The 12,079-nt window shown below is 42.7% G+C and overlaps 1 protein-coding gene across 1 annotated transcript in view; it reads right to left on the reverse strand.

The window, feature by feature from the left end:
• ARMH3 (armadillo like helical domain containing 3) overlaps nt 1-11,835 on the reverse strand; it is a 175,519-nt gene extending 163,684 nt beyond the window's left edge. The window contains exon 1 of the mRNA XM_043597329.1: nt 11,642-11,835. The gene's annotated coding sequence lies outside the window, so the exon portion shown is untranslated. The remainder of the gene's footprint in view (nt 1-11,641) is intronic.
• Nucleotides 11,836-12,079: the final 244 nt, after the last annotated feature.

Genomic DNA, 12,079 nt, shown 5'->3' on the forward strand with positions numbered 1-12,079 from the left:
ACCCCAAATCTAATAAACTCACTTTCTCTATTTCAGAATCAATACTTTCTAATAAGCAAAAGGGAATAGGAGAGGAGGGAAAAACAATTCCATCCAAAGTACCAGATTTCCCAAGAAGTTGAATTCTTTTCATCACTCTTCCTCATTTGGAGCAGGGGGGGAATTCAGCCAAGAGCCTTGTCTCATTACTCTCTGTCACCATCACAGACAATTGGAATTTACCACCCAAGGTGCCTGAAGTGTGACTGGAAACTGACAAGAGTCTCCTCCTGCCAGCATTTCTAACCCATGGAACATAGAAAAAATTGCTTCTAGGGTTGAGGACTGAGAGAAGTGTAGAACTCTGTATTACAAAGTTTTGGGGGGGGGGGGGGGCGGGGATTTCAGAAATTAAGCCTCTGCTCTTAAATTTGAAAGTAAAATATCTGACTGGTAGAACACATCCGTAATGTGAGTGTAATTTATTTATGTCTTCTCAGGGTTTTTCTCCCTTTTGAAGAAAACCCCTCCTGTTTGTAGAAAACCAGTAGCAGCTAAGGAGCAGCAAGGCATTATGGACCAACCAACCAGCAAAACTGAGACTGGAACGCTAGGTTCCAACCACCTAGATGAAATGGAGCAAGTCACTGTGTTTCCCAGTTTTCTTACAAGTAAAACAAGGCCCTGGACTAGACATATCATTGAACAATTCTCTCAGCATCACTGAAATACCACAAACACATAAGAAACACCTAGGGGCACATGGGTGGCTCAGTCGGTTAAGCATCCTACTTCAGCTCAGGTCAAGATCTCACCATTCATGGGTTCAAGCTCCACGTCAAGCTCTGTGCTAACAGCGTGGAGCCTGTCTTGGATTCTCCCTCCCTCTCCCTCTCTGCCCCCTCCCTGACTCGCGTTTTTTCTCTCTCTCAAAATAAATAAACTTAAAAAAAAAAAAACCAACAAAAAAATCTAAATGTGGTTAAGACACTAATTTAGGCACTATGGGGTTACAAAAATGAAACTACAGAGCTGATCCTCTAGGATCTTTCAATCGATTGGCAGAGACAGACACATCAGACACATGATAACCCCACAGCACTAGGCGAATCATGCGAAACAGAGTAAAAGTACAAAGAAAATGCTATGGCATCATGAGGAAGGAAAAAAAGCATTCTGCGACTACACTATGACCTCTGTTGATCCGGGCTTTTAAATCCTTCTGGCGAAGCAGTAAATACAGCAAAGCCACTGTAATCCCACAGAAATGCCATCTTAGGCTTTAACACAGTTTCTCAGAAATAAGATATAATAGGCAAAATATAAAAAAGAATAAGGCAACATATCAATCCTAATTTCACTTACCATCAAACTTAGGAATGGTTTCAAATCCCCAACCCAACAGTAAATGGTATATCAATGAAGTCTTTTATTACTAAACCTCAGGGACTGCCAATCCCATGACCCACAGAACAACTTCTCTCTGAAAGACTCAAGTCATACAACTTTTTAAGAATTCTATCTTAAGGCAATCCAGCCACGACTGTCTTAAATGCACATCATTTCATATCCCTTCAGGGTAAAACAACCAAATATCAAGATTTTAAAACCTAAAGCCAAACTCTGCCAATGCCTAATACACAAGAAATGCTAGTTACACTAAGCAAGTTAGTTATTCATTGACTTTGCTGTCTTCTTGAGCACAATACATGCCAACTCTAGTAGCAGAAAATTAATTTAAAAGAAATTCACTCTAATTTCCAGAGAGTTTCCAGAGTTAATCTATCAAAAGTCTTGGTATTGTATCTACGTGAGATGACAGAGGCTAATGAAACCCGAGGTAATCAATTCACAATATATGTAAATAAAACCACAGGGGTACCTGGGTGGCTCAGTCGGTTGAGGGTTGAGTGTCTGACTTCAGCTCAGGTCATGATCTCACAGTTCATGAGTTCGAGCCCCGTGTTGGGCTCTATACTGACAGCTTGGAGCCCGGAGCCTGGAGCCTGCTTTGGATTCTGTGTCTCCCTCTCTCTCCCTGCTCCTCCCCTGCTCACATTCCGTCTCTCTTTCAAAAATAAATAAAGATTAAAAAAAAAAAATTTTTTTTAAACCATCATGCTGTTACACCTTTTATACTGATGTATGTCAGTTATTTTTCAATAAAACTGGAAAAAATCTAAAAGCAAAACAGCTTGGGGCGCCTGGGTGGCTCAGTCGGTTGGGGCATGGGCATCCGACTTCGGCTTGGTCATAATCTTGCAGTTGGTGAGTTCGAGCCCCACGTCGGGCTCTGTGCTGAAAGCTCGGAGCCTGGAGCCTGCTTCAGATTCCGTGTCTCCCTCTTTCTCTGCCTGAGAGAAAGGCACTCTACCCCACTCCCATTCTGTCACACTCTCTCTCTCTCAAAAATAAACATTAAAAAAAAGTTTAAAAAAATACTAAATAACAGCAAAACGTCTTGAGTTTTAGCCCCAACTCTTATACACTCATTCTATAAACTTTAATTTCCTTTCCTTCCCTGGGCTTCAATTTGCCAATCTGTAAAAAGCAGCACTGGCAAGTGTGTTCAGAAAAGGGAACCTCTGTACAGTGTTGGGAAAGTAAATCAGTGCAGCCACTACAGAAAACAGTATAGAGGTTCCTCAAAATATTAAAAATAAAACTATGATATGATCCAGCAATCGCACTTCTGTGTATATATCCAAAGGAAATGAAATCACTGTCTCATTAAAGAGATACCGGCATCCCCATGTTCACTGCAGCATTATTCACAATAGTCAAGCTATGGAAACAACCTAAGAGTCTTATCAATAAATGAATGGATAAAGAAAATGTGGTATACACACAAAATGGAATATCATTCAGCTACAAAAAAGGAAGGATATCCTGCCATTTGCAACAACATGAATATGCCTATGTGAGATGATAGATGAATGGTGTTTTTTTTTTTTTTTAATTTTAATGTTTATTTAGTTTTGAGAGAGAGAGAGAGAGCAGCAGCAGCAGCAGCAGCAGCAGAGGGGCAGAGAGAGATGGAGACACAGGAACTGAAGCAGGCTCCAGGCTCTGTGCTTGCAGCACAGAGCCCAACGCAGAGCTAGAACTCACGAGCCATGAAATCACAACCTGAGCTAAAGTCAGACGCTCAACTGACTGGGCCATCCAGGTGCCTCATGCATGAATGTTTTAATTAACCTTATCATGGCAATCATTTCACAATGTATATGTGTATCCAATCATCACATTGTGCACTTTAAAATTATATATCGATGTTATATATTAATTATAATCTCAATAATGTATCAATTATATCTCAATTCAATAAATCCGGGGGCCGGGGGGAGGCCATGGAACAGTTCTCTATAGGCTTCCAAATTTAATGGACTGGGGTTCTAGGTTCATACTGGTAATGGACTGTTAGCAAGTATCACCCTCTCTTCACTGGTGAGTGAAGCTCCAAAACACCACCTATAGGTAGATGCTGAGGTAAACATCCTACAACATTTCAACCGGTACATAAGAAAAGAAAAAGGAGAGAGAAAAGGAAAAAGGAAAGGAGAAAAAAAATGAATAAAAGCCAATGTGCCCATCTTCTAGAAAGAAAAAACATATGCACAGATCAGGCATTCATTCATTCCACAAATATCTGTTGAGCACCTTTTTGGTACCAAGCACTGGGGATACAGAAGTTAACATGACAGACAAGATTTCTGCTTTCAGAGTTTTCATTCTAGAGTGGGGAAAAGATAACAAACAAGTGATAAGTACCTTGAAGACAAACTATATAGGGGGACTACATTAGACTGAGAGATTAAAGGCCTCTATGACAAGTAATATGTGGGCTGGAACCAAAATAACAGGAAGGAAACAGCCACATGAAAGTCTTGGCAAAAGTGCTAGAGGGAAAGGCATAGAGGGAATGGCAAATGCAAAGTCTCCAAGATTTGAACATACTTGGCGTGTTCGAGGAACAGAGGAGCCAAAATGCCTAGATTATAATAAACATTTCTTTTTTGAAATGTTGAAAGGTTTCTGAAGTGGGTATTTTGTGTTTTTGTGAGTTTTTTCCATACATAAAAAAGAATTCAAATGTCCATCAGCAGAATGGGAAGATTATAATTTATTTGTAGAACAGGGTACTACCCAGAAATTTAAAAGAACAAATTACTGAAAAAATATTGATCGCTTTCACAGATGTTGAATAAAAACCTCTGAAAGAAAAGAGTACAAACAAATGATTCTATTTATATGAAGTTCAAAGACAGCAAAATTAATCCATGGTGACAGAGGTCAGAACAGTGGTTACCTCTGGTGGGGAGATGAGTGGGAGGAAGTGGCACAAGGAAGCCTACTCAGGTGCTGAAAATGTGCTCTATCTTTTTTTTTTTTTCAACATTTTAATTTATTTTTGGGACAGAGAGAGACAGAGCATGAACGGGGGAGGGGCAGAGAGAGAGGAAGACACAGAATCGGAAACAGGCTCCAGGCTCTGAGCCATCAGCCCAGAGCCTGATGTGGGGCTCCAACTCACGGACCGCGAGATCATGACCTGGCTGAAGTCGGACGCTCAACCGACTGCGCCACCCAGGCGCCCCAGAAAATGTGCTCTATCTTGATCAGAGTGGAGGTCACACAAAGAAAAGAAAGAAAATCATCAAGTTGTACACTTTCCATTACGTAAGCTATTCCTTGAGCTAAAAAAAAAAAAAACGTCTGGGGGCCCCTGGCTGGCTCAGTCAGTTAAATGCCCCCAACTCTTGACTTTAGTTCAGGTCATGATCTCACAATTGTGAGATGGAGCCCCACATTAGGCTCTGCACTGACAGCACAGAGCCTGCTTGGAATTCTCTCTCTCTCTCTCTCTCTGCTCCTCCCCCACGCACTTGCACTCTCTCTCTCTCTCTCTCTCAAAATAGATTTTTAAAAAACTTTAGAAAATAAATATTTTTTAAAAATAAATATATAATAATTTTTTAAAAAGTCTGTGCGATCATACGTATATGAAAATTAACAGCACCCATGCAAAACACTAGAACTAGCAGGGACCTCAACTTGCACACTCAGGACACTAATCAAAAATAACAACCAAAACATTAACATTTGCTTAACATTTACTATGCACCAGGCACTGTTATAAGCACTTTGTATACATTAATTGGTTTTATCCTCACAGACCTATGATCCTGGAACTTTACCATAAGAAAACTAAAGCATAAAATGGTTACAAAAACAAACAAACAAACAAAATAACAAAAAAAAAAAAAAAAAACTTGCCAGTGTGAGAGTAGGGACTCAAACTCAGCCACATGTGAGAATCCCTGCTCTTAAACACTATGCTACCCTGTCTCTCAAAAGGCAGAAGAGTGGGCAGAAGTGGTGTAACCTACATATAAACAAAGCTGAGGATCTGCAGAGAAACTGAGATGAGGTTCCAGGCCAGTTCTCAATGAACAAACTTTAGGATGTCCAGATATCTTGAGTTTCAACACTCTAGTTTGCCAATGGGTAGAAGTGCCACCGTAAGTAGTAAAAGATACATATGCATGTGTCTGACACATGCATATATATATATAAATATTGTATATAAATATTGATAATGGTAAAGTGAAAAAGACATACAAATGAATGGAATGGTAGAAAAACTTGGAAGAAAACACTGGAAAGGAATCTGTCTAGTAAAGTTGATAGATGTATCCAATATGGTAATAGAAAAAAAAAAAAAAACAGCTGAAACTCAGTAATATCCACAAAAAGATTTAATTGATAATAACTTTTTTAATGTTTATTTTTGAGAGAGAGAGAGAGAGAGAGAGAGAGAGAGAGAGAGAGAGCGCACAAGTGGGAAAGGGGCAGAGAGAGAAAGAGGGAGGCACAGAATTGGTAGCAGGCTCCAGGCTCTGAGCTGTCAGCACAGAGCTCAATTCGGGGCTCAAACTCACAAGCTGCAAGATCATGACCTGAGCTGAAGTTGGGACACGTAACTGAATGAGCCACCCAGGCGCCCTGATAAAATTTTAATTGAGCTTAGTCAGTGCTCTAAGGATAATTCTCCACCAAAATTTGATAATGAACGGAAAGATACAGTAAGGTAAGACAGAAAGATGAAATGCAGAGCAAGCCAAGTATAAATCTATACAGCTCTCAGCTTAGGAACGATTATACTTTGCTACCACTGAGCTGTGATCACTTGTTTCAGAACCTCCTGAGGTGCCTCCTGAAAATGTAGATCCCTAAGCTCCCTTTTCCCACTACTGAAACAGACTTTTCAAGATAAGGACTAGGGGTCTAGATTTTTTTTTTTTTTTTTTTTTTTTAGTACAGTTGACACTAGGGGCTGCATTTTTAATAATCACCCCAGGTCAGTGGTTCTCAACTGTGGCAATTTTGCCTTCCAGGGGAAATTAATGACTGGAAACATTTTTGTCTGTCACAACTGGGAAAGGAGATACTACTATCATCTACTAGGTAGGGGCAAGCTAACATTCTACAACGCACTGGACAGTCCTCACAACAAAGAATTATCTGGCTCAATATGTGAAAGTTAACAAGGTTGAAAAACTTTATCCCAAGTAATTCTGATACTCACTGAAGTTTGAGAAGTACTCATCAAAGCGTTGAAACTCATCAAATGCTTTGAAAGGAACATCTAAACATAGGACCATTCTGAGAGGATGAATAAAACTTGTCACCTCTAGAAAAGGCACTGGAGCAGCCCTCACCTACTCCCAGCTCATTCTCCCCACTCTAACTCACCAATGGCATCCCCTCCCTTAGGACCTCAGCCCCAGTTTGTCCATCTGTGATAGATCACTACAAGACACACTGACTACAGTAATCTAAAATGCTTCAAGTGAAGGAGATAAAAATCCTGTCTCCCCAGAAGCTGTGGCTAGCTGAGTCAAATATTATCATTGTCTGATCACTGGCCATTCACTCAATACACAAGAAGCAGTATGTTTATAAAACCAGAAATATAGTCTCCTGCCCTGCTCCCCTAAAAGTCCACAATTTCTCCAGAAGCATGGGTATACATGTGTGTGTATGCGTATGTATATGTGTGTGTGTCTAATCCTTAGGCAGAAGTTATCTGCTCCCTAAATTCTTCCGAAAGGCATACCACACTCCTTAAAGGTAAATACTAGCACTATAAACATTTAAGAAAATGTAGAGGATTTCTACTTCAAACTCCAACCCTTACCTTCTCAAACCAGTTCCTAACATGCCTCTTTCTTTCTGAAGGACCGAGGATTTAGTTCACTTGCTGGATTCACATCCTACTGTTCCACGTGGTTCCTCGCCACAGCTTCTCTCATAGCATGGGACACTGGTTCCCCCGATTCCACCCCACAGACTGTCTCTGAAGCATATAATGCCTTTCCATTTTAATGGATTTTTAGTGCTAGTCACTCCAAGTCTCTCTTATCTCCAAAATAAAAACAGAGTGAGGTCTGCACTCATGAAGCCACCTCTTTGAATTTCTTCATGGAGAGCTAAAGGATAGGCCACCATCCCCTCAGGCTATCACTTTTCTTCTATGAAGTCCTGGGGAGGGAACTCATCACTCATTCCTCCAAATCTTTCAGAGCACAGCCTTCCAATCAAGGTGATGTATGATAAATAACACTACTGAATACTGACTATATAGTTGGCACTGTTCTCAGTGCTTTAAATATACTTTATTTAATCCTTTAAAGTAGATAGGTACTATTGTAGTAGGTACTTAATTACCATAATTTGACAATGAATATTTCACTTGCCAAAGTAAAACAGCTATAGAAAGTGGTAAAGACACTAAATCCTTCTCTGGTAGTCCTTTGTCCTAGCAGAATATCCCAGTAGTGCAAAAAATCAGGTGTTGACTAACGGAACACTCAAAATCCAGATTCAGTTAAAGCTCTGCGGAAACTCCAAACTGATATCCATAATATCAACGTTCCCACCTTATCCAAGAAAAGTCAGTCAAGTCAGGACATTGTCTGACAAGCATCATCCCTATTTTCTACTAGGAAAGAACCAGCCTGATTCAGTAGGTACATGAGCCACGATGGGGCAGCATTCACATCTTGCATGTGCTCTACAGGGCTCACCTCAGAATGGGTGTTTAGCTTACACTTGAAAGTAGAAATAGGGGCGCCCCGGTGGCTCAGTCAGTTAAGCGACCAACTTCGGCTCAGGTCACGATCTCACCGTTGGTGAGTTCAAGCCCCGCACTGAGCTCTATGCTGACAGTTCGGAGCCTGAAGCCTACTTCAGATTGTGTCTCCCTCTCTCCTGCCCCTCCCCTGCTCATGCGTGCTCTCTCAAGCGCGCGCTCTCTCTCTCTCTCAAAAATACATACATACATACATACATACATACATACATACATACATACATAAAGGGGTGGGGGCGCCTGGGTGGCTCAGTCAGTTGAGCATCTGACTTCAGCTCAGGTCATGATCTTGCAGTTTGGGAGTTCGAGCCCCACATCGGGCTCAGTGCTGACAGCTCAGAGCCTGGAGCCTGCTTCAGATTCTGTGTTTCCCTCTTTCTCTGCCCCTCACCCACTTGCGCCCTGTCTCTCCCTCAAAAATAAGTGAACATTTAAAAAAATGTTTAAAAGAAAAGAAAAGGAAAAAGGAAAGTAGAAGTAATTCAGGGACTTTCCTGAGACTAAGCAGCAAATGGCAAAAACAGGAATTTCCCAATCCTTACTCTAGGTATCAGCCACTGTCTGCATCCACTAGAGGTGAAGTAGCTTCACAGAAGAGAATTCAGTCTGGTCCCAAATGAATTTACTGAGTCTGCCTACTTGCACAAACTAATAATACAGATGAAGAGGTTTAAATAAACATGACTACCTCAGGTTCCCTTTCAAATTATTTTATACAAGAAGGAACACGCTTGCACCTTCATAAGGAGGACCCAACTCCACACTGACAGGCTTTCGGGAAACTTTGACTGAAAATCACATTTTTCTGACATCTCCCAGAATGAGAATTCATTGTAAGAACCTCTTCTCAATGAGCTGGAGCCTCCTGTAAATTAATACTGTCCATCTCCTGTTCAAGCCCTGAACCTCCTCAAGCAGCACGTCACTCATATCTTCTTTATTTCCTTTCCTGTTCAACCATACAAGCCTCATGAATACCACCTAAGTACAAAACGAACATTCTAAGACAGACTCTCATAATCTTCTTAAAACCCAACAGGTAACTGCAACCTTACTAAGTAAACAGATTTCTTGCTGGCTTAATAACTAACATTTATCAAGACCTTATAATGGCACAGGTAAAGTATGAGACAAAAAGGGGACCCAAAATTACTAAGTTATGGTACCTGCCTTGAGAAGCTCACTGCTGAATGGAAGAAGTGCAGATTCCAATTCTTCCTTATCAACAAACAAAACAGACATCATTTTCCCCAGGATTTTTTCATATATGGCCTCACCTACAGAGAGCTATGGCCAAGATATTAAGCTCGCCAGGCCTCCTTACTTCCAGCTGTCTCCTAACACTTCCATGTGCACACCCCACAAACAACTTGATCTCAACAAACCAGATATCCCCCCTATACCTGTTTCCATAGTCACCCCAACCCTTAAAAATTTGCTCTACTTTTTCTAATCCACATCCTGGTCAGTGAGATGCCCATTCACCCAATCTCTCAAATTACAAACCTTAGCCGACTCTCTCCCTAGTCACTAAGTTATGTTGCATATCTCAGAAATATTTGTAAAATCCATACCTCTCCTCTTCGTTCCCAATGCCACACGTTATTCAGACTCTAGGTAACTAGTTCGCTGACACATTTCTCATTACTTTAATTCATACATCTGTCACTCCCTAACATAAATAACTCCAATGGCTCCCTACTCTCCTTTCAGTCTTACCTCGTGGCAAGTTCCCCACCAAACATCCTGCTTAGGACAAATTTCTAATACTTAAACATCATGTTATTTCTTGTCGTCACACTTTCACCATGCCTTTGTGCATGCTGTGCTCTTGAACTGGAACACCTTATTTGTACAAGCTCCTACTCATCCTTCAAAACCCAACTAAAGTAACTCCTCCTTGCAAAAATATCCTTGACTCTCCCACACAATGGCAATATTCCCCTCACACTGTATAAATTTCTTTATATGGATATGTAACAGTGCACTATAATTTTCATATGAATGTTTCTCTGATGTCCTTGAGAAAAGATATTCCTATTTCTAACCACAGGGCCAGTTACATAGTATCTACTCAATAAATGTGTGTTGAATAAACAGTTCACCTTCATATATCCTGGACCAATTTGCGATTGGCTGTTTTCCCCAAGTTTTATGATTTCTGAACTTGACTCTATGTGAGATTCCAACTGTCACAACTGCTTTGAGTTTTCAAGGGTTTTTAAAAATTCTATTAACACAAATGTTGAACGAATGAGTGAATTATAATGCCTAAACATCCAATGAAATAGTCTTGGGGCACCTGGGTGGCTCAGATAGTTAAGGGTCAGACTCTTGATTTCAGCTCAGGTGTCAATCTCAGGGTCCTGAGTTCAAGCCCCAGCTTTGGCTCTGAGCTGGGCCTGGAGCCTACTTTAAAAAAAAAAAAAAAAAAAAAAAAAGTCACAAACGCTTCCCAATTGACTAAGAAGAGTGGGAATCCCCCCTTTACAATCCTAACAAGAAGGATCCACCTTTCCCTAGACTGATAGACTTGATATCCCAAAAGCTTTCCCCTAGGAAAGTACTGTGCACACAAATCCAGCTGAAGACACACCCAAAATAATTCCATTAACTTGTGCTTAAGACAGGAACACAAACCATACTTGTCCTGGTTTACAAAGTCACTGGGAACTCAGAATAGCAAAGAAACCGTCCTCACTAAGCTCAAAACTTTTTCTGGAGAGAAAGAAATGGGGAAGGTCTGATGATCCAGAAACGTTTTTCAGTCTGGCCCAAGTTCGCACTTCCCCAGTCTCCAAAGGCAGCATTCCCTGACTTCTGATAGCTCTCCTTCCTCAGAGAACCTCCTTCTTTTCCTCTATTTATTTCTTCCCCACGCCTGCCTGGGAACAGGTTCATCTCCCAGGCTTGCACCAAGTAACCCTGAGAAAACACGGTCGCTTCATTGATTCTGGGTGTAAGGTGGACTGCAGCCCGTCAGAGACTGAAAAAAGGGGCAGGATGAGGGGCCTTCCAGGACAACCGGGCCTGCCTCTAACCCTTCTCAGAGGTCCTGTCCAAGGGCCCTCATCCCAGGGCCAGGCTGGGCTGGGGAGAAGGCCTCCCTCGAGTGGGGACAAGCTGAGTGGGAGAGGCTCTGGAGGCAGCTTGAGGCGGCAGGATCAGCCCCACGCTCGGGTCAAAGGTCAGCATCTCAGCAGCTAGGAGGACCCAGCAGGGAGTGGGAGGGCCGTGACCGGCACCGGAAGGTCCGAGGGACCAGCCGCTGGAGGAGCGAGCCGCTTTCAGCCCCCTCCGCCGCCCGGGCCCAGCCTCCTAGCCGCACGCAAACTCGGCCCGCCTCAGCAGCTGCCCTCCCCCTCCCACCCGCCCCCCGCCACCACCTTCGTCCCCAAGGCGAGCGCAGGCCCCGCCCCCAGAGCCGCCTCGGGGCCAAGGCCTAGTCCGACAGGAGCTGCAGGAGTTGGTCAGGTTCGGGGACCGGCCCGGGCCGGCGCCGCTTACCGAGCCCCGGGCTCCTCCTCCACCACCCGCGCCGCTCCCGGACCCGCTCGCTCCCGACGCCACCGACGCCGCTGTTACTCTCGGCTCACGGACGCGCTCCCGACCTCCCCCGACCCTTCCCCCGGCCCACGGTGCCCCGCCGGGTCCTAAAGCCCGCTGTGTGATAGGTACGTCCACGCCCGTTTCCTGAGCCTGGCTCAGACCATGGTTCCCAGCAATCATCGCAAAGACTACAACTCCCGAAATGCACCGCGAGAAATAAATTAGCCAAAGAAACATCTATTGAGAGTCTACTGGATACAAGCTGCAATAGCAGATTTTCAAATATGGGAGAAATATACATACATACTTTTTAAATACAGCGGACTCTGAACTTGGCAATTCAATTTATAGGAATAAAGATATATGTTCCAAGATGGTTATGGCAAGTTTGTAAAT

This window comes from Prionailurus bengalensis, chromosome D2, assembly GCF_016509475.1.
Source record: "Prionailurus bengalensis isolate Pbe53 chromosome D2, Fcat_Pben_1.1_paternal_pri, whole genome shotgun sequence".
Lineage (NCBI taxonomy): Eukaryota > Metazoa > Chordata > Mammalia > Carnivora > Felidae > Prionailurus > Prionailurus bengalensis.